The sequence below is a fragment of the Tachypleus tridentatus genome, chromosome 9, assembly GCF_004210375.1.
Source record: "Tachypleus tridentatus isolate NWPU-2018 chromosome 9, ASM421037v1, whole genome shotgun sequence".
Taxonomy (NCBI): Eukaryota; Metazoa; Arthropoda; class Merostomata; order Xiphosura; family Limulidae; genus Tachypleus; species Tachypleus tridentatus.
Window position 1 is genome coordinate 119,014,204 of NC_134833.1, and position 26,648 is coordinate 119,040,851.

The 26,648-nt window shown below is 32.5% G+C and overlaps 1 non-coding gene and 1 pseudogene across 2 annotated transcripts in view; one reads left to right on the plus strand and one right to left on the minus strand.

Moving 5' to 3' along the window:
* Positions 1-11,461: 11,461 nt before the first annotated feature.
* Positions 11,462-11,533, plus strand: TRNAH-GUG (transfer RNA histidin (anticodon GUG)). Its single transcript has one exon. It is a non-coding gene; the product is annotated as a tRNA-His (tRNA).
* A 2,790-nt stretch (positions 11,534-14,323) lies between these two features.
* The window catches only part of LOC143226187 (epidermal growth factor receptor-like), a 220,033-nt pseudogene continuing 207,708 nt past the window's right edge, over positions 14,324-26,648 (minus strand). The window contains exons 28-29 of the transcript XR_013014415.1: positions 20,627-20,809; positions 14,324-18,154 (exon numbers count right to left, since the gene is read on the minus strand). The product of XR_013014415.1 is annotated as an epidermal growth factor receptor-like (transcript). The remainder of the gene's footprint in view (positions 18,155-20,626; positions 20,810-26,648) is intronic.

A 26,648-nucleotide genomic window follows, 5' to 3' on the forward strand; every position in this document is an offset into this window, starting at 1 on the left:
ACGACATAGTGGCATATTTGGCGCAACCGGGATTGTCGTACGCCTTACCGTGCATTTGTTTCAAATGTTTATATTACGCTTCCCTACGCTTAAAATAAGAGGAAGTATAAAGTGATATTTGACCGTCACAGTATAACGGTGATTCGAATCTGCGACCCACAGATTGCGAATCGTCCTTCATGTAGGTTTATCAATGATTTGTAAAACAGTTTTGTTTATAGAAAGTATTTGTGTTTTTGTTTTTTTACAATGTTTACTGTTTTTATCATTTTCGTATGGACACGTAGACGTGAAGCTCAGTTAGTGATATAATTTATATAAAATATTAACCATCTGAGGTACGTATCGCCGCTATTTAGACACTAACAAACTAAGGCAACATGCTCAACTCCAATTAATGGCTGGTCTGGCATGGCCAAGCGCGTAAGGCGTGCGACTCGTAATCCGAGGGTCGCGGGTTCGCGCCCGCGTCGCGCTAAACATGCTCGCCCTCCCAACCGTGGGGGTGTATAATGTGACAGTCAATCCCACTATTCGTTGGTAAAAGAGTAGCCCAAGACTTGGCGGCGGGTGGTGATGACTAGCTGCCTTCCCTCTGGTCTTACACTGCTAAATTAGGGACGGCTAGCACAGATAGCCCTCGTGTAGCTTTGTGCGAAATTCCAAAACAAACAAACCAATTAATGGCTTCCTTTATGCGAGAGAGTATCGTATCAGAACACACATACTATTTAGTGGAAGAATTTCCTCTTAACAGAAGGACAAGTTTACTTTTATCGTGGCCCGGCATGGCCAGGTGGTTAAGGCGCTCGATCCGTAATCCGAGGATCGCAGATTTGAATCCCCGTCACACCGGACGTGCTCAACCTTTCAGCGTGGGGGCGTTATAATCGTTGGTAAAAGAGTTGGAGATGGGTGGTGGTGACTAGCTGTCTTCCTTCTAGTCTCATACTGCAAAATTAGGGACGGATAACGTAGATAGCCCTCGTGTAGCTTTGCGCGAAATTCAAACCAATTCTTTTATTCTTCATGGAGTATTTATGTCAAAAAGCTTTAAACTCTACAAACGATTGCAGTAAATGTTCGGTTAATTTAATTAATTGTTCGCTTGTCTCTGTAGATCTTCAGTTGTGTTCTTCTTTTCGCAGACTGGGAAGTGGATATTACTCTATGTAATATTTCGTGCTCAACACATCTTAACAAGAACCCAGGCTCTTTTATGTCGGGTTTCGGGGCTCTCTTTCTCTCTCTCTCTCCTATTTTAGGTCGTTTTGTAAAGAGTTTTTTTTTTCTATTTGCTCTGATTTTTTTGGAACCCGACGAAGTTTTTTGTTCCTCGTGTCTATTCTATCGTGTAAGACAAACATTAATAACTGTGAGAAAAGTGAATACACTGAAGTTGTGCAAGTTTAACGTTACTCATCTGAACTCAGGTAAAGTGGGTAATTAGATAGAGGTCCCCTCAAGGTGGTCCACTTTATCCTTCATTATGTGTGTCCACATAACGTGGAGACTCACTGGAGTCGTGCTTGTTTAACTTCTATTTTCTATACTAAGAAAAACTAGATTAGATGAAGGAAATCCAGTGAAATAAAACCGGTTTAGCATTAATTATATGTAGTTAGATAAAATAGAGAAATATCATAAAGTCCTTTTCGGTCCTCTATTTTATTATTTATAGATTCACTAAAGTAGTATCAGTTTAATGAGTGTCTAAAGACAAAGTGGAGAACCACTAAAGTCATGTCAGTTCATTGCTTGCAAACACAAAGTGGAGGTGCATGAAAGTCATGCCAATTTATTACATGTCCATACATTGTGGAGGTTCACTTAAGGCCTGTTAGTTTATTGATTGAAAACTCAATGTGGAGGTTTACTAAAGTCATATCGGTTTATTACGTCTTTACAACAAATGGTAACAAGAGAGAACCCAACATGCTGACGTGGATCAAAAACAAAGAAAAAAAGAATCATTCCAAAAAGGTTTGGATTGTTCTAATTAGATAAAAAGAAGATGTTTGGCGCTATTTTTGTGTCTAGGTCGCTGGAACAGACCATGAGAGTCAATATTGAAAGGTTAACTTGTAAAAGTAAAGTAAAACGATACAGCAATGAAGTATGTTTGAAATGTTCCAGATGTGATGGTGAATATTATGGTTTAGGTGTAGCTATTAAGCAACACCATTGGTTCATATTAGATGAAGAAAGAACGTATTCGGAGATATTCCAATCGATTTTACACGCCAGCTTAATCGGAGATTAATTAATTGATTATTTCATTAACAGAGAAACATAAAATAAAAACTTGCTCAATAGTATCGTTATCTTCAAAAGGGAGATGGAATCATACATTAGAATCATTAGTTTTAATATTTTATGAGACCAACAACATAATAAAGCTCAAAGACGAGGTGTTGAAGTTGAAGCAGAGACAAGATGATGTCCCCAGCAATTCTCAAATTAAACATACCATTTCTGCAAAGAAGAGGGAATATAAGAAGGATGGTATAATGCCAAGTCTTGTACCGTATCGATTTAATGATGTCATATTTTCTTTAATATTCAGTTTGTTTCTTTGTTGTTGTTGTTTTACCTTTTAGAAATTGTACCGAGCGTCATTCATCGAGATCTATCGAAATATCTCTAAATCACCGGTTTCCAAAATTACCCCTTTTAAGTTTTCCTGTGCTCAGTAGTAGTATATATGGCGGGTGTAAAATAAGTACAGGTTATTGTTTCCTTAGTCCTACATTACTGATTGTTGTGAAGTGGTTCATTAGGAAACATCTCCCAATCGTGTGTGTCCCCTAATGAATGCTTATTTGGAGACGTAAGAGACAAACTAAAATGAGAGGCCCAAGATTTATTTGACTGCGACAAGAGATGCAATGTGCGTCACAAGCGTTACCCATTATAGCCGGGATCAGGGGCTTGTTTTAGGGCACTGAAAGCTCTTGGAATCTGGGTTAAATTTTATGTATTCGCCTGCTTTGTCTTAAATTATTTTTTCTAACTTTGATGCATTTCTAATGGGACAGATTGAAAACTGAAAAGACCGCCCCCTGCTTTTTTGTGCCATTGTTATTATAATTTGTATTTTGACAAAACTATGAACTGATAAATGCTTCTGTGGATCTTTAAACACCAGTATGTCTCACGTGGGTGATAATAGTGACGATTTATCGTCATTCTATTAATTAGTATTAACACATAAGAAGTAATGCCAGTACAATAATGTAGAATTGTCAGTACTTGAATTACTTTGAAAAAAATACTTACTTCTCAAAATATTTTTGTGACCAATATATACTAAACTCATTAATAATTGTTAAAATCTAGATGGCTCGGTTTCCCTGCTTGATATAGCTCTTGCTTTTGTTTACTGCACCCCTTCCCTTAAAAAAGGAAACAATTATTCCTGAAACAAACCAAAAATTAGATGAGCAGATAAACGTTCTGACATCAGGGAATTGCACCTGCCTTGACACATGTTCAAGTTAAGCCTGAGGTCGAAAAATGATCTCGTTGGGTTTCCACCTCATCGTATTTTTTTCTCGAAAAAAATCCTTTCTATAATCAATGACAAAGTGATAAGGAAATGCACACTGTAGGATGGACTCTCAGCTAGATGCACCTGCATTTTCATATTAGCTTCACACTAGAGAACATTAGTGAGAAACAGATTTAAAGATGTTTTGTTAACCTGAAGATGACATAGGAAAGTTGAAACGTTGTTCTCTGCTTATCAATAAAAGTGTTAATACCCATACCAGTCGTTCTGAGATCCAGATATAAAGTACGTTAGAGATTAACAATTCATTAGTTTTACTAAGGTGAAAAATCAAGAAATTGCCTTTAGCATTTTTATCTACATATTGTTGAGATATTTTCACGGACTAATACTCTTACACTTCGTTTCTCAGACATTTAGTTAAGATATTTTCACGGACTAATACTCTTACACTTAGTTCCTCATCGAGTGCATTGCTAATATTGCATAAATTAGAATTGTAAAATCAGTGGAAGTATTCTCATGACTGTATTGTTTCTAGTAGTTGTATAAAACACAAAGTGAAACTACCTTGTGACGTAATTTTAATAAAAAATTGTTCCAGTTGTTAATATGACATAATATCTTACTATTACGTACATAGATTGGTCCTTGTACTATACGCTGTCGTGATGCTAAACGTACACACGTAATATAAAACTGTCAAAAATATACTCCTGAAACTGCTAGGTTCAGAAGAATAGTTTAGAATTATGATTTCTTTCTATATAATGTGGCATTACTAATTAGGTTGAGACAAATAATATAAAATTATGGATTCGTTCTAACTTTTTGGTATAGTTGTAAAGATTCTACAAATTATATTCAGACATATAATATAGAATTATTGATTCATTCTGTGTTCTTTGACACAGTTAGGGAAGTTTTACTGATTAGGTTCAAATGCGTTACACAGAATTAATGAATTAATTCTGTGTTCTACTGCATGCTTGTGAAGGCTCTACTAAATAAATTTTGAAAACCTAGTAAACTATGCGCTTGATAACGTTACGTTTACAGAATCATATAATTGATAACAACGAAATCGCTTATTAGAGTAAGATTTATTTTGGCATTTATGAATCATTTCAGAAGAAAGATTTGTTACTTCTTTAAAATACATTCATTTGGCGGGTTTTAATGGATGCAAAATTGTTACAAATACAAGCATTTGTGCGCTAAAGTTCGTGTGATAATGCCTACCTCATACATTAAGTTAACGACTTTGTAGTTGTCCTGCACATCTATTTATTTCCAGTTTTCTAATTTAGCAAATAGGTCAACAGAAAATGCAAAATATTTCATCATTCTGTAATAATTTAGAATTAATAAAGAAGACGTGGCAATAGGGTTATTGTCTTTCCGCATTGCTGAATGAAACAAGTGACATTACAATATATAACTGTTAAACCACCTGGTGTTACGAAAATTAAAATGCACCTTTTTCTTTAACATGAAAAGTGACGCTGATAATGAATGTTTGTGTCAGTTTTTAAGTAATAAATGTATACCCTCTCTCCTCCTATCACATATATGTGTTCATCTTAATACCATATCTTCGACCAGATGGTAAATAAACAATAAATGGCCTACTTTTGATGTCTGTTTCTTTTTAGTTTTCTTCACATTGTACTGGCTGGAATTTAGATTTGAATTCAGCAAACAAAACTTTTCAAGCCATTCTTGAGGGTGGGGCTTTTAAGTGTCTGCAAGTAACCAGAAACTGCACTCAACAATCCGAAGTAAAAGTATTATAAATCAAACAGTTTAAACACAGATAAGATTAGAAAACAGAAGCTTTTAAAGTCATTTTGTTTTATCTGTATAGCTGATAGACTCACAAAAGAAATCGACAAAGATAGCTAGAAACACTTGCTGAGCTTGAATTATGCGGCTGTCTTACAAGTCTTCAAGCTAATTTCTTTAGAACTTGCTCTTCGATGGTTCAGTAGAAAGTTTAAGAGCCTATCACGCTGATATTAGGGTGTAATATCCACGGTGAGCAGAGCGAAGATAGTCCATTGTGCAGCTACCCGCTTAAAAACAAACGATTTCTTTTTTACCTTGTTACTTCTAGAAGTACTAGATTCTGCATTAAATATTCCTTGATTTGTGAGCAGAATGTTAGAAATTATGGTATTTACAAAGATATGTCAAATAATAGGTGATAACAGCAAACATCCATTCAGTGTTATATAAGCAAATGATGTTTATAGATATATCATGTTGGATCACCAACATCAGTAGGCATCCTTTGAATCCAATATAAACAGTTGCGTTTTGTGGTATTTAGATAATTGCTATCGAATTGTCGACGTCAAAAAACATCTCATTGTTTTTTTGTAAGCAGTTAACATGATCATTATGGTAAAAATATAGCAGTCACCAAAGCAATAGTTGCGGAAGGAAATTTAAAGACTATTCTGCATGTGGAAGATTTTTAAAAAAAGTATATATGTGTGTGTAAGTTTTCATATTAAAAGCTAAGGTTTTAAACATAGAAAGTTGATAAAGCATTAGAAAGTACTAGTACTAATTAATGAAGCATCGGAAACCAATAGGCCTAATAATTATGATAACAATCACATTATGGTGCAGATTGGTTATTAAACACATTCACCTCAATTTGTCTCTTTCGTGTTTTTTAACAGAAGTGTGTAAAAGTTGCATTTCAGATTCACAACTTTTATTTGACACAACTCATTACTAAAGAGGGCTTTAGTTTAACACTAGAACTCGTCAGTTGAACTAGTCTGTTAGAGACGAGAAAGTTAATCAAAAGACAGAGGAGGCTGTTGCCTATAATATCAGATATCATGAACCCTACAACATTTATGTTGTTTTTTAATGCAAATATATCTATGTTTGGCTATGACGTCAAGGAGTCCCAGAGACTGTGTTTGTTTTTCATTTATATTTTATATACTGCGTTACTTCTGACCAAACGAACCAAAGTTTAGTTTTTTGTTTGCGTCTTTAATAACTTTCTATATTTTCAAACCATTATATTCTTATAACTGATTGTCATGGTCAAAATTTCAATATACAAAAATAAAGACTCTTGAAAAAAGGAGGGAGAGACACAGAACCAAAGGTTTTTATGTGCCAATTGTGATCATAATCTGGTCCTGAGTGTATCTGATGTGTTGTTTTTATATATGCAGTAGAAGAGCTCTAACGTTATAGTTTAAAAAAGACTGACAACTAACAAATCTAATCATCATAATTAATATCAATATTTTTTTGAATAGAATAAGTTAATTCACATCATAATCAACATAAGTTTCGATAAAGACTTGTCTAACAGTTTTAAGATTTATGGCATAAAAGTAATGACACCTACTGTTTTGTTTAATAATAAAACATGGGCGTAGCTACATATGGCGCTAGATAGGAGAAAGTATCTTTAAAAAAACATTTAAAAAGCATAATCACAAAAGATTCTAAGTATAAATCAGACGATTGTAATGGAACGCCTTATCGCAGTAGGTTAAAAGTTTTATAATTTTAACTTAGCCCTTATTCATCAATTTTGTTGTTAGTTCTTTATAGCTTTGCTGGAATTTTCAAATTACGATACAAAATTATGAGAAATGTAGATTCCATTTAATACATAAAATATTAATTTGTTGGAACTTTATTTGAAACTATGGGTAGTAATAAAAATAATGAACTTCATTTATCTATTTATTTTAAAACAAGCATTGGCCTTTTAAATGTTTTCGATGTCTCACCGCCCGAGAAAAATTTTTAAAAATTACTATAATATTCTCTAACATATGCGTCCATTGGGAAAAATAAAAATCAGGCACTCGATTTATGGGTCACTGAAAACATTTGGCGTAAGTAATTTAGAGGGCGCTCTGCTAGGTTATCAGTGCAGAGTTGTTACAAAGTTAAGTTGACAATCCATTCTTCACTTGGACGATAAAAATGTCGATGAACCTCAGTCCGAACAGAAAGAAACAGAACTCTCGCAAAGCTTTATTAACACTATCAATCATTGTATTTAGCGCAACCCCGTTTATAAAACAACCGCAAGCTTACATTAAATGAATCATTTACCATATCGATTAAGATTTTATGTAATTGGTTTCTAACATGCAATAATAATATTTTATGGTTTTTTTTTGTTTTTACCAGAACGTTTCGTGTCCGCAGTAGTATATTTCGGTTTTAACTTTCAAAATTAAACTATTAGTTCATATCGGTTTTTATATTTTACTTAAATGGGTTTTTCTTTTTCATGTATTTATTAACTACTATAGATAACAACTGTGTATATTTTTCTTTATTTTATGACAATAGCCGTAACTTATCACCATGCACCGGGAAGGAGCTTTTGCTAATCCCCTATTTTTATGATGTAAAAACCTATTATGCTTATATAATTTTATCACAGCTGCTTATGATATTTAATGTTTTATATATAGTCTAGGTACTTCTGATGAAGCATTAGCATTTTTTGTTTGTTTGAAATAGTTACATATAATGGCTTTTGTTGACACTGTAATTGAAATGTCGGAATCTTGTTGCTACTATCAGGTTTTGTAGGCCAGATTCTAAACAATAGGTGTCTGTGACTTGTTGGCGATATAAATTTCAACAATAAATAAATAGCAATTTGCTTTAAAATAATATATTAAAACAAGTCAAACGTATATACAAATGTTTGTTGACTTTACATCGAACGTCTGTAGATTTTAGGTGAGCAGTTGTGCAATTATTAAGCTATTCTTCACGTAAAACTGCTGCAGATTTAATATTATAGCACTTTTTTTACAAATTTTCTAGCATGACCCCAGATTCCCGTAGCATTAGCATGCTTTGCATGCTGATTGTACTTCGCACGATGTGTTAGCTTTTGATTTTCAAATTAGAACCCTCTTTTAAATATTCTTTGTAGAGACCTGATCACGTCTTATTTCAATCGAGTGTTCACTTGCGCTAACTCTGAAAATATTTTTGAAGATCCATGGTTCAAGGCTCGTTGCCACAAAAACTCATTTCGTACTTTGGGCCAGTGGGTTCACTCAAAGAGTGATAATCAAATAGCATTATTAGGTGAGATGGTGAGATATGGCTATGAGGATGCTGCTAACTGCCTACCAGTTCAAATCTAGGGACGGTTATGGCGAGATAACCTTTATTATTGTTTTCATTTTATTTTGTAGCGTTGTGTAAAACAAGCAAACTGAAATGGGGAGGTTTGGCTAGGTACGTTGGTAAAATGATACCATCCAAAAGTGATAACAAATATTAGTTTTTGACGTATTTGTATCACAACTTCTATAACACTACATTGTTGAAATTAATAGTGATATTAATAGTTTCCGTTGAATAATAATAAACTATTGACTTGATGATGACTACAGATATGGTGATAAACAAATTTGTCTGTGGAAGTTTCGAAATGTGTACATGGTATTCATCAATATTATGGTAGTGTTATTAACTGTTTAATTCACTTTACAAAGTTGTAGACCATTGAGTTGTTTACAAGTAAAAAACAATGAGTATCATGTATTCCAAGATTCAGTATCGATCAAATATACAGTTTACATGATAGCCGCAACAACTAGAGACTCGCGGATCTAACGAGTAGTGACTTGTTGCATGTGGAACAAAAGAAACAACTCAAAAAGAAGAAAGTGTTCACAGTGAGTTACTGTGAATGCACGTTTAGAGTTGAACAAAAATAAACTGGATAAAGTCAAGAAAATAATGAACGAAAATGTTATTTGTATTCTCAAGACGACTGGTATCGGTTTTTAAACTTTAATTTAAAAAAGTACAGAACAACGTTTCGACTAAAAACGTTACTTAAGTCAATGAATGAACTTGTATTTGTTTAACTAAGATGAGGATCAAATTGACTTGAATATAAACTAGAAGCAGTTTTATTAGTTAATTAAAAGTAAAGGTATACAAGATTAGAAAGGTGATTAAAAAATTACAAATGAAACCTATATTTGGAAATTGCCCTCACAATCCATGTTTTCTCCGGAGCTAACCAGTTATACAACTAGATCAAATGTATTTGGAGACATTTTGGTCCATGGGACGAATATAAAGCAGTACACGTTCGTAAAGTAATAGAGGTTATACAATAGATTTATCCCATGGGAACCCTTGATCGAATATTCTTACAGAAAACAGCACTTAAGGTTGAAATAGTATGTGAGTTTAATTGGATTTACTGAATTAGAAATTCAAAAATTAAGACTTTGTAACCATGGAACATATACCATAACAGTGGTTCCAAATCTCTTTTATTCTAAGGCTTTCTTGATCTGAATAAAATAGGTTGAAGCCCCCGCCACCACCTACAACTTTAGCATGGTGATTAATAAACACCACGGAATTCTACTGCTGTGATCAAAATCCGAAGCATTGTGTGGAAGCCTTAAATATAACCTACCTTTTCAGAAACGTGGTTGTAGCTAAATATAGGCCTCCAAGTGGCACAGTGGCGTGTCTGTGGACTTCTATCTGTAAAATATGGGTTTCAATACATGCTGTGGATAGAACAGGGATAGCCTTTTGTGTAGCATTGTGCTTAACAACAAACAACAACAGCAAGATATAGGTAGAGGAGACCTCATTCTCCACCCACTGTTTATATAATTTTGTAAAATAAAACGTAAAGTAAAATTAGTAATAGTTACTCATTTTTAATTTAATTAACCTCTATTTTTTTCAGAATTATATATCATCCGAGAATATAGTTATTTAAAGTATACATGATATTAATTACAAGTACTTAATATATTTTAAAATGTTATTCTTCTCCTATCACACTGCACAACAATTTTTTGGAAAAGTTTTGCTTCCTGAAAAGTATTTGCTGATTGTGACAGGTACCTGGTGTATATGCACAAATATAGTTTGGGTTTCGCTTCATCGCGTAGCAACTCTGAGATTTTTTTTTTTTTTTTTTGAATTTTGCACAAAGCTATTCGAGGCCTATCTGTGCTAGCCGTCCCTAATTTACTAGTGTAAGACTAGAGGGAATACAGCTAGTAATCACCACCCACCACCAACTCTGGGGCTACTCTTTTACCAACGAATAGTGGGATTGACTGTAACATTATAACGCCCCCACAGCTGAAAGGGCGAGCATGTTTGGCTCGACGGGGATGCGAACTCGCGACCCTCAGATAACGAGTCGCACGCCTTAACACGCTTGGCCATGCCGGGCCATCTCTGAGAAATAGACACTTAACTGTTTACCGGCAATAACGTATTTAATTGCGTTTATTTTTCTAATACGCTATTAACATAATTCATAGTTCAACTATTAACATAGTTCAACATAATTAAAAGTGTTTTGCTCCTGGTTGTCGTTTGTATTCAATGTCCGGTGCATCACGTTGCAATGTCCAACAGTAGTCAGCAAGCATTGACGGATTCCAGTTGTCCTGATATCGTTTTTCCATTGTAGCAATGCCCTGATAAAATTGAAGATTTCGATGAAACGGTACGTGATGGGCAAATTTGGTTGTGATTTTCCTGATCAGCAGCCAAAAATCTATAAGAAACACGCAACAGTGTAAAAGTAGCAAAAACTTTGTTGTGCAGTGTTAGTGTAATTTCGTTATTCTGAGAGTAAAATCCCATCAAGTGGTCTGCATTGTTCATCGAGGCGAAAGAAACCTATTGTTAGAGCGTTACAAACTTACCGCTGTCCCAGCGATGGGACTTGCTTGAAAAGAAAAAAATAGTTTAGTATCGTTATTAATAATAATTGAGTTTTTAAGGATATTGATGTATGTCTGAAAGGATCTAGTTTTTTATCAATATTTATAAAAGTTTTGATATTTAATAATTTATTTTGAAAACATCAATTAAAAAAAAGAAAAGAATTTTTATTATTTATTAAGTTTATTTATTAAAGTTAGTTTCACAGATGCCGTGATCGTCTAGTGGTTAGGACATTGCGTTGTGGCCGCAATAACCCAGGTTCGAATCCTGGTCACGGCAGGTTTAGGTTTATTTTTTCATATCTCTTAAATAACTTATACGTAATTGTATTTAAACATTTCATGAGTAACAACCCTTTTAAAGCACATTAGGCACACTCTTACGCGTTAATAAGTTATTCCACTTAATATTTATGTTCTAACTCTTTCTTTTAAATATAAATAAGCATGAAAGATTCAACTGAAAAGTTCATGCACTGAAAAAATAAAAAAGGAAAGTAGCGAACAAAAAATATATAAACAAATGTATACGGAAATAATTTTCAGTAATAAAAAAGTGTTATAAGTTATATGATAAATGCTTACGAGTATTAGATTATTTATGCGCCATCTGTTGAATAATAAATGAAATATTTATTTAATTTAAGGAAACGAAGGGTACATCAACTGGTGTTTTCATTGTAGAAGAATAATAGTCAACTTTCGAAAGGGATTTAGTTTTGGATCTCGTTTGAAAGAAATTAATGTTTTTATGTATGATAAAACTACCACTATACGTTTACTGATGTCGAAATAAAAAATTAATCACTTTAGAAAGAAAGTGTAAACCACCTAAAGGATAAGCTGTTGTGATGCTATAACAACAGATTTAACCTAATATACAGGGTGGTGTAAAGTGAATATTTTTGTTTTAATTAGAAATAGTTTGATGGTTTGCAGCAAAAAAGCATTATACGTTTGACATATTTGCGTGGAAGCATATTAAATATTTCCAAAATCTGTTTAAAGGTAAATAATAACGATGTCTACAAATCTCAGAAGTATAAAAACGTTAAAAACTAATGTACTTCTGCAGAGTCCCTAAAGTGTTCGGTGTCAAGAGCAAATAAAGCCAAAATTAAGAGTAGAAAATATTTTTATATTTTGCTTTTGGTGTTCGTGTGTAATGCTGTTTTGTAGCCTACAGAGTGCATACGTAATTCTTTTCGTGATTTATGGCATGCACACGTTTTACTTAAATTATGGCAGTACAAATAGAAACGTTAAGCGTTCTTTATAGGACGTCATTTTAATTTATACTGACTGACTGACTGACAGACAGACAACACACTACTGTATACTAGTGCGGCTAGTTAGAATAGGTGAATTCGCCTAGGATGGTTTTGGCACCCTTTCGACACGCGAGCAAATGTGTTGATACATTTTTCTAAAAACGAACGTTCAGTACGAAAGAAGACTGTAGGATCCATGTTGATATTGGTATGAAGTTTGGGAATTGCAAAAAATAAAAATAAAAAATTGTACTCTTGAAAAGAAGCAATTTGATACACACACGCATATATATATATTTTCTACCATTAACCGTTGAGATATAGAGCGTGGGACACAAACATGAGGCTACCTAATATATAAAGCTAAGTTCGTGATTGTTCGCACTTTTCAGCCATCCGTTTTACGTCTCCACATTGCTTGATCAAACAGCACCCAACTTTTCACAGCGACACAGTATGACATGAGAATAGGGGGGTTGGATCCGTCGTTCATATTTACAGGATTCCAGAGAATACTGCTTTTCTTTTCAGTGTTGGAACCTTTATGTATTCTTATTGCACTTTTAATGTTTGTTACGAAAGGGTAAAAAAACACCACAATTTCCTATTCTTTGTTACAAACAAGTTTTTATTTCACTCATCCAACGGAGGGATACTGTAGTTAGTATATTATAGACAATTATTCCTGTAAAAACGTGTATTGAGCCTCAATAGTTTATTACTTGCCCTTGGAAAATAATTTATATTTATTTTTGAAAATATTGTCATGAATTTTGCGCATAATCTCACATGAAATACTGTTAAGATCACTATAATTAATTTGACTTTTAGTAATGGTTCATTTGAAAGTCGTAACAAAACAAACTCCACCTTCAATAAAACTAATAAACAAGACAGGCTACCTTTAATGAGAGATGCTACATGTATTTGTTCTAAAGCAATTTGGGTTATCTACTGTGTCGAACGTATTGCAAGTCTGTATATTTACTGCTGTCTCATCGGGGGTCTTAATGAAAGAAACTAGTACTTAGGTTTATTACCACTTTATAACAGTCCGTAGTTCGCTTATTTGTAGAAATCACGTTGTTTTACATCAAAGAAAACGAGCCGGATTTGTTCTAGTTGTTTTTTTGTTTTGGTTGGGCTGAAACTACAAAAAATTGGACTCCTAGGTTTATTCCACTTATCAGAAATTCTTGAGTCTATTAGGCCCTTTACCCTCGATCCCCACCCCAACCCTCCGGTATTGTTGGGAGATACTTATGCTACAAGCTGCAACTCGGAGATACTCGAGATACCCCTGAACACGCTTCGCACTTTTAGTCGTGCTGCATTATAAAAAGGTTAATGATAGACATGCAGGCGGCGAATAATACTAAATTAATGTTCTCCTATTGTCAACTGGTTCTAAAATACAGGGTAAATTTGTTTCTTTTTTTCAGAGAAATATGGCCGTTGTAAGCCCATTTATACTTGAAGAACATTACGTCGCATAATATTATGCAGCGAGAATGAGGGACAGTACACAGATACATTGGATACATAAGATATATGGATGGGTAGGGACTTACGGGCCACCCTGTACACCTGAACTGTATGGTGTTCGACATGGCTATTTATCACGTGATGCATAAAATACCTTTAGGGTAAAAATTGAAAGCAATAGAAAAAAATCGTTACTTAATAATTGTACCACGAGATAAAATGTTTTTGTGTTTTTAAATCTGAATGTCTCTCTGCATATAAATATAGTTTATATATGTATACTGAGAGTCTGAGAGAGAAACTGAACACAGAAATCATTATTTATAAATCGTTTATTACCATGACTATAAAAAACTGTACATCTGTTTCTAAAACAACAGTTAAAACATAAATCGGCTAGTAGTATTGTTATTCCTTTATTTATACAGTAACGTTGAGAAGTACATACTTCAATGCATTTGTAGGCCTAGCTAGTTTAATACATTTATAACTAATGTACATATTCCTAAAAAACTCGCAACAACAGTTCATGTTTAATTAAAGCGTAAAGAATCATGCCCAATGTCTACATCCACTTTGGTTATCTACTCTCCCATTAAGCAGGAAAACACTGAGATTTCAAAGAACCGTCTCGTACTTGTTTCGTGGGAAAATAACTCAACCATCAGCCTCCCTGATTCTAACGTAATACAACCCTCTTAAAAATGAAAGCTTCAACTTATGGAAACATAACAACTGTTTTATGGGATTTTCTGTTTAAGCTATTTAAAATACCAAATCTAGCTATCAGTGATGACGAGAAAACCCACTTGTAGGGAAAAATATATATGTAAAAACTAGTCGTTTTTACATATATACAAATCTAGCTCTGCTTATTAGATATATCTCGTCAATCCAATGTGAAACCCCCGTTATATGTATTCTTTATAAAATATAGTTTTATCAAAACTGATTCCATAGGGTGAAATATTCAGTTAAAATACTTCTAGAGTTTTGTTTCTGTGTTACAATTACAAGCAGGGAAATTATTTTTTCTACCACCGAACACAAGTACGTTTCTTTCAGAGTTCTCGTCTTACTGTTTTCGTTCTGCGATATTTTACTCAAACTAGTAATAGCCGACTTTAATCAATAAATGTACAAAGACACTATACGTGAATTTAACGCTAATATTAACTATGCTTTAAAACCCTCCATATTCTATATATGAATATTTGATCACAAATGGATAACGTGAAAAAAAACCGGTATCCTAAAAACCGAACAAAAGTATTGAAGAATAACACCAGCTGGCACGGTTTAGTTTATTTATTTATTAGTGCAAAACTACATTAATAGGCTATCTGCAGTGTCCACAGCGAGCAACCGAACACTGGATTTTAGTGTCGTGAAGTTCGAAAATTTAGTGCTGTCCCACCGGGTGTTACTAGCTATTTGTATACGTTTTTAGTTTCATTTTGAGATAATCTAACAGTTTATGTACAGTGAGCTTTTTATGTAGATAGTGTGTGTGTATACATATATGCATATAATTATAAATAAGCGAAATTGTCTACTTTATCTATAATTTTGTTTTTACTGACACATACACAGTGATTTGTTTTTTACTTACGTCCTTAAAACCTCCTTTCTGTTTTTGTTATACGGGTTTAAAGGTAATGTTAAAATGCGATTTTTTTAAACAAGTTTTTAATAGACTGGCCATAAACTTATGGATAGTTGGCACCCTAACGTTAAGTCTGTTGTACATGACTTCAACAGAACACATGGTGACTGTTACGGATACTAATTTATCAAATGTTCCGGCATATAGATCAAGGGCACTAGGTGATTACGTTATTAACGTTCAGATACTCTGTAATAATTCCAGTCGAGATTGGTTGGTGGTGCTGCATTATACAATAAAATATCACGTTGATAGTCTAATCCTGTAAAAGCAGATATTTCCAGAGTCAAACTGAAAATAAATGCACCTCGGTGACTAATGTTGGCCCCAGATATGGTCATGGTCCCACATAGTTACAATATTAGTTAAAATAACAAAGTTACTTGATAGAATATGATTATTAAACTAGGGTCAAAATCAGCATATTGGAAAATTTAGTAAATATATTAGTACTGGCCAGTTGCATTCAAAATTTCCTAGTTATAAAATAAAAAAAAAAACGAGTTATTGTAATACAGAATGGATGTAGTACTTATTTAAGGACGTTTCATTTTTAGTAAAGACTGTAGTTCATCATACTGGTTTTATAAGAACTTCATTGGAAGTTAGATAAAATATTATCATATTACCACATTCCAATTCCAGGTATTCAGGCCAATAGGAATTTCAGTCATTTCCATGATACACCATTTCAATATATTATTAAACATATAATGATCAACATGTCTACATGTAGAATACTAAACGATAGCTTGGTATTTCATTATCCTTAATGAAGTGTAAATACAGTTTCATTTGTTTCATCTTACAGCCAAAGCTTAAAATTGGATTTCATGATGATACAACTGCTTGTTTAACAAAACATTTGTTGATGTTACAAACTAATTAAAATCTTTAAAAAAGTACTTTTAATTAAAAACAATTACCAGGGAACCTATGATGTATACTTCTATCAAAATACTGGTATAAATTAAAACTGTAATCCGTTGCTTATATATATGTACATGGAGCTAATTTCATTTTTAAAACTCTTCTGTAACCATTATATATTATATCAAAAACAACAAAAGATCAAAACTGAAAATGTTACCTACTAAATACAATATAACGAGATCAGTTCAATTAAACAAACTAAAATCATCCTTGTAATGTAACAATGCGTAGCGAGAAAGAATTAGACTTTCAATTTTCTCACATTAACTTTATATGCAGCAAAGCCTTAAGAGGAAAAAATTAATGCATAACCATATTAGCAAACCCTACACCAAAAAAACGATAGATTTAACACAGTTAATTGTAGTTCAGAACTTACTGAACTGTACATTAAAATTTTCTGTTATCCACTGAACACGTGGAGATCAAAAGACTATCACAGATATACACGGCTCTGGCTCGACAAAATTTTGAAATATTATCTATGTAAATAAGAAAACACATTAAGTTTAAAACAATGATAATGGAAAGTTTCTGTAACTGCTTACAATGACAACAGTGTTTGATTAACATCTTCTTTTTATTTTAAAGAATGTATGTGTAACCAAAGCAAACAACTGTTATGTAACATTAGTGTAGGGAAATTTAATCCCTGGAAAAAATCTTACATATGTGTTAATTGTTTTTTTTATTATATGGAAAATAGTAGATACTCTGAAATCCAATCAATTATTCACAAAGTTTCATACTTTGTAATTTGAAACGTTAATTTTACAAATGCCCCTTTCAAATAAAGCTCATTCTGACAAGAAAAAACACTAATCATATACAATAAGTCTCATTAGCACCTGAATTAAGAAACAAATGTAACAGCTGGTTAATGTGGCATACAACTATGTGTTTTCAACATTGATTAGAATCTCCCTGAATACAGAGACATAATCAGCTAGTAGTTACTTAATATTGTACCTAAAGCACAAGTTCTTTTAATCAGGACTTTTAACTAATGGTACCAGAAAATGTGACCTGCACTACATTCACTCATGGAAATTAAAAGATAAAACTAATTTAATAAATTGTTATTTGTTCCCTGCACTATAAAGAAATAGTATAAAAAAATAAAAATTATACACATTTATGATGCTTGGTTTCAAGTGTTTTTTAAAACAATGCTTATATACAAATGTTAATAATGTCTTAAGAGTTTCAATGTTTATAGTTCCTAACAGGTAACAGCACTTAAATAACTTGTTTTTGTTCAAGGCCATTACTGCTAAAAATCCAGTGTTCACAAAAAACACTTTTAAGAAAGTTCACACAGCTGTATCATTAGATCTATGGTTTAAAGGCAAAAGTTCCTGCTTTCGCTGATCAGCTTCACTAATAAATATTTTATCTTCATCATCCTCCTCTTCTGAAAATCTGAGTGGGACTGTCTCTGATTTATTGCAACTATCACTCATAAGAAGATACTCAAAGTTATCAACACCATTTTGCTGGGTCTCTACACAAGAGGAGTAGGTAGGAGGTTTCGTGTGTGGAAAATCTAAAATCAGATAAAATAAAATTGAAATTAATATGGAGAATTCTTCAAACTTTTGCTTCTAATGAATACAAAATAAGAACCTCAGATACCCTCTACCAAGATTTTTTTGCTTTCATTTCTTAACTTATGCTAATAAATACAAGTAGAATAGATTTATTTCAGCTTAAGAAAAGCTGCAGAGCTATACTGCAATGCTTCTGTTTCTAGCTGAACATTCAGTTCCCACTTCTATCATTATAAGTTTTCTGGTTGACTTAGACATGGGCTGATTTTTTTTTATCTCCTTAAACTTCACTTAATTAAATGATGAATTTCAATTCTTAAACACATGCCACACATTTCATCCATCAAGTGAAAATGGTTTTAATTCTAAGGCTGACTTAAAGTACTTGATTTTCATAATTTTTTAATTATTTATGAAAGGTCATGCAATACAAAACTTTGCAAATACCAAGGGTCAAATTCTGCTGGTATTCAGTTGCAATAAGTATCAAAACTTATATTTTAAGGTAGTACTGATAGCAGATCTTATTTGAGCTGCTTTGTCATTTTTTGTTTTCACATTTTTTAAATTTTTTTTCAAAAACAAGTCCACCCAGCTGAGTACCTTACAGTTTTCTTTTAGAATTTCATACCTGTACACAAAAATAAGCATACAATGTAAGTTTCCTGACAGAATTTTGAGTGTCAAGAAGTTCCTCAGAACAGACATAACTTTCAGTGAACACAGAATAAAAGCTTTAGATGCAGTGCATCAATTTTAGACACCATCAATGATAACCATAGAGAAGACAACAATGCAGTGAGACTTCTAGTACATCATATTATGCCACAGCATCATCGCCAAACAAACTTTGACAAATCTTGTTGTGAAATATGTTGATGTTTACCCACAAGTTTTATCAATCATTACATTTACACCAGCTATAGTCATGCTTTTCTTGTCTAAAACTTCCTAAAAAACCAAATAAATGGTCTCTCTTTACAGAAGACTACATGGTAACTTGATAATACTCAAATGGGAGGGCTATTCAACTAGACTCCAACCGGACCAGGACAAAGTTGGCTACACAGATACGAAGGACTTTTAGAAGTTTAAATAATCTTCCAAGCTTTAAAATAAATACAAAAGAAACAAATAAGTTGTGTTACCACTTTTTTCTTTGTATATCTTTTTCTATAAAATTTAATCACTGTAGACTTATGACTGTTATCACATATGTAATGTATGATATTTGTATGCATTCACAGTATACTCATTTTTTTAGAACCGTAATATACCCTTAATAAAAAAACCACCAATAACCTATGGTTATTCTAAACAGTCTACTTAATTGTAACTTACATAATAAGCATTAAATGATCCAGAGAAATGTTATTTTTTTCTCTGTCACATTTGTGAACTTTAACCAATCTGTAGAGAATGTAGCACCTGTACCAACTTCAGGTGAAAGGAACTAAAGTATTACTATAACAAGGAAAATCATATTTCTCAATACAGATTACCGTAGGTGAAATCTTGCATTAAAGGTATTGAAATTTGAGTGCTAAATGTTTAAACCTTTTATTTATATTTTATAGATTATAAATGACCAAAATATCCATATTTCCTGATACTTAGCTCTAAATATAAAAAATAACATAAAAAAGCAGAAAAGTATGAAAAAACAGTTAAGTTTTATCAAAATGATTAAAAACACAAAATGACTCATAACTGAAGACGTTATGAACATAGTTAAAAACCACACACCTGACACTGTAGTTAATTTTATATTGAAAATCAAAAATTACCACAGGTTATAAGAATTTAGAAGTGAAGATAAAATAAATAAATATTTTGTATAAAAATAACTTGTGTACTTTAGTGTAAAATAATCTATGGTTGAATGAAAAACCTAGAATGGGTAGTGTTTAACACAGGAGCATGTCCACCAGAGGAGTTTGGAGGTAACAAACCCACCACTGGAAAGCTACCCCCAACTGAAATATGGTATTTTGAGAATTTTAAATTCTATACGTTATGATTCCTACAGATATGAAATTATTATTGCTTTTCTGCTTCCCCAACTAACACTTTGTTCCCTTTCCCCAATTATGCTCCCAGATAAAAATCCCAGAAATTACAATGGTTAAGCAAATTAATTAATCTTGTATCAAAAGAACTATCTAATAACTTTTCATACATAGCTGTACAACGAGTCATATGCCCCAGGCTTACTACTGGGTTCAAAACCTTAATTAGTTAATTTTATTTGCTTTCAATTTTACTGCTATGTTATAAAGGAGCTACAGATCTTAGAATAAATTTCTTACAGAAGTGATATTAACAACAATATGAATAATAAATATTATTCTATACCAATGGGAACACAACATTAGTCTAATATATTTAAATGGATATTACCTTTTATGAGAAAAGGGAAAAATTAAAGTACTTGTTGAATAGGTATCCTCACAGGGAGATTGTCTTACCTGCACAGTTGGTGTCTTCAATCAAATCCATGTAATTGGCTGACTGGTTGGTTGAAAGTGAAGGAATGAGGTAATCTTCATTATCAACAGCTAACTTCAAATACTTTGATCTTTTCTTCTTTAAATCACTTGGTAATGTTGTACTCCTGAGAGGAGCTCTGTCACTTTCATCACAATGAGTATCTACAAAACATTTTCTTCTTCAATTTAAAAGCAAATGGATGTATTCATTACCTGTTTTAACAGCACGTTTAACATTTCAAAATCATAACATTCATATAATACCAAAATACGATGTGAGACCATAGAATTTAAAATCAGGACTAGATTAACTAAAGCAATAAACAAGTTAGTTTACTAGAAGTGTACCTTTTATAATGTAGAGAGGTTTTCAATATCATTACCTTCATCATGTGGATAGGTCTGCCTAATATACAACTGCTTTTGCATTAATGTCAAATAGCATATAATATAACATAATGTTTATGAACAACAAGAGACCTTTTGGTCCATCTTGGATGTCCCATTCTCTAAACATAACCAAAACTATCAACTAAATAAGTTTAAAAAATAAATAAAATAAAAGTCTTAAAAACAACCTTTAAAATTCATATAGTTATCACGCTTTTTCTTAAACTCACTTAAATTTACTGCCTCTATAACATCCAAAGGCCAACCATCCTGTTAGAAAAATGAAACTGTCTTAGCAGAAGATGACTTCTATTCTGTCAAAATTTATACTTGTGTCCCATAGTCCTACTATTCTCACTGTTAAGTATTTAAAAAAATGATGAATCAACATTATCAATTCCCTTTACAATTGTAAACACCTCAATCAGGTCACCTCTGACTTTTCCTTTCTTCAAGATAAAACAATTTTACGAATCTTAACTCCTTCTTATATAACAACCTCTTCATCCCAAGCACCATTCTAGTAACCCTTCTTTGAACCTTTTCAACAATTCAATGTCTTTCCTAAGGTAAGGAGTCTAAGACTGAACACAATACTCCAGACATGAGTAATATAAAAAAAAAAAAAACATATTTACATATCAGAGATAATCTGTCTATTCACATAAAAGTTGCTTTTTAAAGCGAGTTCTAGATTATCCATCCTTCCACATGTCTGTAACTGATGAAAAAAGCTGTTAAAATTATTGGTTCATTGACAGACTTTTTTAGAACCAGCTAGATGTATATAAAACACATTCTTTACACCACAGAGATAACAGGCATATCATAAACACTACATAGTTCTCTTTTTCATGTCAAAAATTCACTTACACCATTTCAATTGCTTTAGAATTTCAGGTTGACAAGGCAAACTACCTTACTCTATTTCTGTCTCACAAATATTCTGTGTATAATTCACTTACAATTATGACATGAGTTACTACAGTCGTATACTGCTCTTACAGTAATTATCTGGTCCTTGTGTTTTAGATATCATCTGTTCCTTTTGTCAAAGTGTACTCAGACTGGTTCAATTAATTTAGAACTTGCTTTGATAAAATAAGTTATACTTCATATTTATTTTAATACTGTTAGTTTTCCTCTAACATATTAACAGCAATTAACTTCATCCTCAAATTTTTCAACTATTTATATGTTTATTACTAAATTGTCTGCTCACTATATTTTCAACATTAAGAAATTACTAAGGCAACTTTTAATAATCGTCTTCTTTTAACAATCTGTTGTAACACAAAAACTAAACAATAATAAAATATTCACTTGCAATTAAATAAGTTAATAATATCTACACTAAACACTCTTTTATATCTTTGCAGCTGGTTCAGTTACTTCAAAACACAGTTGACCAGATGAGTATGTCTTCTTTACTAGGTTATTATAATACAACCTGTGTTTATAACACTTTAAAAATCACTAATATACACTCTTTATGACTAAATTTAGAAACACGGCCTAGATCTATATCTCTCTATTGATATACAAGACTGCTTAATTTAAAAGTTATTACTTAGTTTATTTAGTGATTTAATATTTAATAAATATTTAGTTTACATTACAAAAAGTGTTAAAAATTGATTATGTTAAAAACAATAGTTATGACAAGTTTCCTTAAGTAACTTAAGTAAAAAATTTAATGCAGTTTAATGTTGTACTAGGCTTTTGTAATACTGTTGGTACAATATAACTCAAAGCTTCCAAGTTTTTCTTGCTATGTGCATACTATTGCCACTAGAGAGCTAGATATTTCTAGATGTTTCTTTTATGTGTTATAAATATATGCAGATACAGAATGCAAGATAAGTGAGAGATAATTGGACAGCTAGAAAAAGTTAAGTTGTGAAAGTGAAGTTAGACTACTTGATTGTTAATTAACCATAATGGGTGATATCTAAGATGAGTTTCATGGTGGTATTGCAGCAAGAGAGATAAAGACAAAGTGTATTTAAAGTTCTGGTTACAACCATGATAACCAAGTTTTTGTACATATGTTTGACTTGAATATATATATATATATAATTTTAAAATAAGTGGATTTTGTGATGTCCATTTATTGCCAACAAGTCACAGACATCTATTGTGAAGAATATCCAGCCCTATACAAAGCTGACATTCTTACTACCTATGTCCAATTTTAACTACCTTTCTCACTTCCACTAACATGGTCGCCTATACACTTATATATAATGTACATCTGAGGCCTAAAACATTTTACAAACCACAAAATATTAAAGCAATGAGAAAAACTACAAAAGGTTCAAATAATGTGACATCAAATCACAACAACTGAACTACACAACAAATGCTTTGTAAGCAGTTATGTAAGTAAACCTGTGATAAATTATTGCTTCTAAAAATACTAAATTTAACACTCATGTTTTATCACCATATAATTCATAACTTTCATATTAACTTTAAATGAAACAGTTGTGTATATCTAACATTTTTGTATGATATCATAATTAAGTAAGATGTTCTTTTCATCATAAATGTAATAATAGTAGTATCACTGTCAGTATAATAAGAGACTAAAGTCTTACTTTTACCAGAATGCGAGTAGAACAGAAAAATAATAGAATTGTGTTACTAATACAACAATATCGATAAATATTAGTTACTGAAAATAAAAACAAACAAGAAAAGGCCATAATGATAATTATTTTAGCTTCACTCGCAGTGGTAAAGTATAAGATTTAATTAAGATATTACATTCAGACAGCCTAAAGTCTTTTTTATTCTACAAATGGATTCAATTTATTATTTTGTGCAAAAGTATGCATGTTGGGATTGGATTGAAAAGCCCTCAGGTTTCAATATTTACATCATTGAACATTTACATCTGTAGGTGTGTAGTAATGAGTGGCAATCAATCCTGTTATTTGGTTCACGGAAAACTCCTTCTTATAGCATGTTCTACTTACTACTTGTTTTTCCTAAAATCAATATCAGAAAATTAAGAACGACTATATCTGAACCCAATGGGCTTCTTACCCAGCTGTTTAGACTACATATGCAAAAAGTGGCATTCGGATTAACATTTCTAATTTCTTTGTGCAACAATGTCATCCTGTATTTGTTAAAGAGCTATGGCAATGTACCACTGGGTACTTCTTTACATTAGAAATTCTTAATTCCAAAAACTCATTTCAAATACACTTTCCCTGTGAATCTTCTCTACCCATGAAAGCTGTTAACCTTTTCTTTTCATGAACAAAAGTTTATCCAGCATGCAGTCAAACTGTACTTGTAAAATTTTCAGGACACAAGACAATGAGTTGCAGCCTTATTCAAACATTTACAGACTATGTTATAACCAGAAATCAGAGTACTGTCAATTAAACTCCATAAGGTTATTTCATTAAGCAACTTCTCTAAATCTATTTTACCAAAACTCTAACTAAACTGATCTTAAAAGCAACTGGTGCAAAGTTGAGCTGAACTAAGAACTAGATGACAATTTTGGAGGCTGCAACAATGACTGTTCCCTCATGTGGAGACTGACTACTATTTAGGAAATAAAGGAGAGTTTTTTTAATGATGTTACCAGTGGCCTTCTGGCAGCTGTGTATTATTCTATCAATTCTCAGTCTTTTATCTATCATAAATACACAATACAATGCATTATTTTCCAGCAGTCTCATTCCCTCTAACTTCCAATAAAGACTTTTCATAGTAGTTCCCTTTGGAAGTTGATGTTCCACCAGCAAAGTTGTACCAGATTTAATAAGGGGTTTCCCATGCACATTTGTCAGCTTTACCACTAGATGATTTGGAACATACATCCAGGTGATGGTCTTACATGCAGTAGCTTTACTTTCTGTCATCAATGGACTAACAACTCTAAATTTTATTCATTACTGCTTGGAAGTCAGTTGCAAATATTATATTGGTGGCACTGTCTGCTTTTGGTCTATTGTTTTTAGCAATCCAGAAATAGCTTGCTTTATGGCTTCCAGCTACATCTTCATAGTGCTTGTGTAAAAAGATGAATGATCCAGCATCCTTTTGTAAAATGTTGCTGTGCCGTAAGAGAATGAATGCTCAATAAGTTATCACATTGTCTTTACTGTAGGAGCCATCTGTGACTATGGTGACAGGTGATAGTTCACTATGTTCTTTAAATTTACACTGAAATATTTTTTCTGCTTTACTCTCTACCAAAGCTATACAATTTCTGGCTAAGCTGATTTTCCCAGATCTTTGTGGCATTAGATGTTTATTCCACATGGGTAGCTCAGAGATCTGATTCAGATGAATCATTTCTATGGGGACTGTATTTCTTTCCACATATGACTGTCTTGACTGTGTAACTTTAAAACTGATAATACACCAATGTATCTGAATAGGTAATATTGTTTTTGGTTTCACTAAAGTGTGACAAAGTAATATCTGTTATAAACTACTTTAGTCTGATGTTTTGTATGAGTCTCATAGCTTTACAACATGTAAGTAGGGTTAAGAACATATGTAAGGATACTGTCAGCTCTCATATTTTCTGTCCTTAATATTTTAGATGATACTATAGTAGTTAAAAACTACGAGGTTTTACACCCTTGTAAATAAAAATGTCTCTTTATTCTTAAATATTTTTCAAAATTTGTTTTGCAGATGTTCTTTGATTGAGATGCAAGTAGTTTATAAAAATTGCTTTAATTGTCACTTCAGGTTGAAGTTACACATAGTTTGTACTTTGTTAATCAAGCTTCTTTGTTGTTTCTGCTTTGAGGTGTTGACCATATCAAAATGGAGGAGCAGTGGAGAGGTTTTTTGAAGTTAGTATGAGATGGGAAGACTTATACAAATAATGATCACTGGCATGTGCAATCTAAAATCACTTAATCAGTTTCTACTAGTTAGCTCCTTCATATACTGGATCACAATATTAAAGACCAGTTTAGACAACTTAAGAACAACTAGGATAGATTCTGTGAGACACCTAGGCATTTAGTGATCACTTCAAGTCATGCCAGGTGTCATTAAATGTCACCTGTGATCAGGTAAGTTGTGCAGGAAAAATTAAGTTTGCTAGGAACAGCCACGACACCTTAAGTAGAGTAGTCAATATCTCACCATGATCTTCCAAATTTGTGTTTGAAATAAACCTTCTAGACCAAGGGACACTAATGATTTCCTAAAACTGTGTCCACACACTTATATGGATGCACAAAATAACATATCACAGCATTCTGCTAATCAGCATGCACAAGGACACCATATTTTTCAAGGTGTATACATCATGAGATCTTAAGAGTGGTATTTAAGCAACAGAGTAGCAGAGCTACTGACAGTAGGTACCTGTCTACATCATTATTTCATGAAAATTAAGAAATAAAGTAGATTAGCACACCAGTGCTAATGGACTACTTTATTAAATGTTTCAAACAGGCTTATCCTCAACTCGGGAACAAATGGTGTTATTTCCAAGGCTATGTGTGGATGGCTAAACACTTGGATAAGTAGTAAATCAATAACTATGATACTGTTATTACTGTATTGTGCACATATTTTACCTTTTGAAGCAATGAATTTAAGGTTTAGAGCATATCGCTTA